General features: G+C 49.8%; 1 protein-coding gene across 1 annotated transcript in view; it reads right to left on the bottom strand.

The window, feature by feature from the left end:
• Positions 1-2,090, bottom strand: part of KIAA1841 (KIAA1841 ortholog) — a 60,602-nt gene extending 58,512 nt beyond the window's left edge. Inside the window, exon 1 of the mRNA XM_010862965.1 lies at positions 1,983-2,090. The gene's annotated coding sequence lies outside the window, so the exon portion shown is untranslated. The remainder of the gene's footprint in view (positions 1-1,982) is intronic.
• Positions 2,091-2,554: the final 464 nt, after the last annotated feature.

Here is a 2,554-nt window from a genome sequence, read left to right as displayed (position 1 = left end):
AACGCTGGGCTGGAAGAAGCACAAGCTGGAATCAAGATTGCCGGGAGAAATATCAATAACCTCAGATATGCAGATGACACCACCCTTGTGGCAGAAAGTGAAGAAGAACTAAAGAGCCTCTTGATAAAAGTGAAAGAGGAGAGTGAAAAAGTTGGTTTGAGGTTCAACACTGAGAAAACTAAGATCATGGCATCCAGTCCCATCATTTCATGGCAAATAGATGGGGAGACAATGGAAACAGTGATAGACTTTATATTCTTGGGGTCCAAAATCACTGCAGATGGTGATTGCAGCCATGAAACTAAAAGACATTTGCTCCTTGGAAGAAAAGTTACAACCAACCTAGTCAGCACATTAAAAAGCAGAGACATTCTTTGCCAGCAAAGGTCTGTCTAGTCAAGGCTATGGTTTTTCCAGTAGTTATATATGGATGTGAGAGCTGGACTATAAAGAAAGCTGAGCACTGAAGAATTGATGCTTTTGAACTGTGGTGTTGGAGAAGACTCTTAGAGTCCCCTGGACTGCAAGGAGATCCAACCAGTCAACTTAAAGGAAATCAGTCCTGAATATTCATTGGACAGACTGATGCTAAAGCTGAAACTCCAATACTTTGGCCACCTGATTCGAAGAACTGACTCATTTGAAAAGACCCTGATGCTGGGAAAGATTGAAGGCAGGAGGAGAAGGGGACGACAGAGGATGAGACAGTTGGATGGCATCACTGACTCAATGGACATGAGTTTGAGTAAACCCCAGGAGTTGGCTATGAACAGGGAGGCCTGGCCTGCTGCAGTCCATGGGGTCACAAAGAGTCCGACACGACTGAGTAACTGAACTAACTCAACTGAACATCATCTAAACGTGAAAAATAATTTTTTTCTGTTGATACTTTCCTTACACAACTGAATCACACCAAGCAAGTGAAAACTACCCAGAATTAATTCCAGTTAAACAGATGTTCAAGAAAGCATCCCTAGAGTCAGAATTCTCTCAGAGTAGCTGCAACTGTGCATCCCCTTCTGGAAAAGAAGTACAGACTTATCAAAAACTGCCAATAAGAAAAAGTTTGAAACTCAAATTATACTATTACTAGATTTACTCCCATTCATGATAAAATATTAAAAACATGCTAATGTTTAGTATGAAACATGTTATTTACCAAAAATAAAAATTGTTTACTACTCTAAATACTCTACACTTTTTAACACATCTCATGCCCTCTCCATTTCCACCATGGGAGTTTAAATGTACTAACAAGACCAAACAGAGGTCCAACACTGGCATCTGTTTTTCCTATTTTCAAATAGAAAAAGATCTGGTAGACAGAGACTTTGCCCCTAGGCGGAGAAGGATAGGTGCTAGAGGGGCCAGCAGGGCAGGTCAAAGGCCTCTGGCATAACAGAGGATGGGCGACAACACTGAGTCATCACCAGGGTAGAAGCCTTGTGCCCAGGCTTTCTGACCACGAGAACGGGCATCTGGCTTTCATAGTGAAGGAGAAAATAAAACCACAATTGAAACCTAGAAAGAACACATCAAAGACCCGCAACCTTCGACCCAGAGGCTCGCTGCACTGCACGTCCTCTAAGGCAGCCCAGACCTTGGTGGTCTCCCGCCTCCCCTCGGGTGCAGAAACTCTGGGCGCTGAGCGGGTGAGGGGTGGACAAAGGCGCAGGGAAAGCAGTGGGCCGAGGCAGGGGAAGATGCAGGGCAGGGACTAGGGGTGGGGCCAGGACGGCAGACGCCGTGCTCCGTCAGCTGGTTCACTAGAGGGACCGGCTTTGGAGATCTGGAGAAGGCAGAGCCGGCGGGCCGCTCGATGCACGTGGGGGCGGTTCGGGGGCACTTTCCACTAGCGAGACTCCCGCCCGGCTCTAAAGCGGAGGAGGCCGCAGAGGGGGCCGCTAGCCTCCAAAGGTAACGCCTCTCGCCGCACTTTCCGCCCCCAACCAGCCCCCGAACTCCCTCAGCTCGTCACTCACCTCTAGGCCGCAATGGCCCTCGCTTCGCCCCCGTCACCTGCACAGCCCGGTACCGCCCGCGCCATGAAGCGGCCGCGACCAGACCCGCAAACCCAACGGCTGGGGTACCAGAGCTGCGGGGCGGGGAACGCGGAGATCGACGCCGCCTGGCCAATCGCAGGCCAGCGCCGCAGCGGCGCAGCCAATGAACGACGAGCTCCTTTCGGATGCAGGGAGCGGGTGCTGCGAAGAGCGGCTACTCGGCCTAGCCTTTGCCGGTTTCTTCCCCGCCCACCTCGAATTCTTTCTCAGGCCTGTCGCAGTGCAGCGTCCCCACCCTCCCAGCGTCCTGTCTCTTAGCAACCAGATGCCCTCTAGAGCCAGAACTTCACTCAGAATGATCGTCTCTGGGTCCAGAAGAAAGGGAGAAATGGGGGAGAAAGAACTCATAAAGAATGAAGTTGTTGGTGGCTTTGATATACCCGCTTAGGTCAGGTAGAATAGGAAAATTGCACGATCTGTGGATGCAAGAAATATCTTGGGTGAAGCGTGGTCTTCATCAGGAGGCATCTCTTGAAAAATGTAAATAGCTT

The sequence above is a fragment of the Bison bison genome, unplaced genomic scaffold (assembly GCF_000754665.1).
Source record: "Bison bison bison isolate TAMUID 2011002044 unplaced genomic scaffold, Bison_UMD1.0 scf7180017864486, whole genome shotgun sequence".
NCBI classification, from domain to species: domain Eukaryota; kingdom Metazoa; phylum Chordata; class Mammalia; order Artiodactyla; family Bovidae; genus Bison; species Bison bison.
The sequence above is the reverse complement of the archived record's forward strand: the minus strand, read 5'-3'. Positions and strand labels throughout refer to the sequence as shown.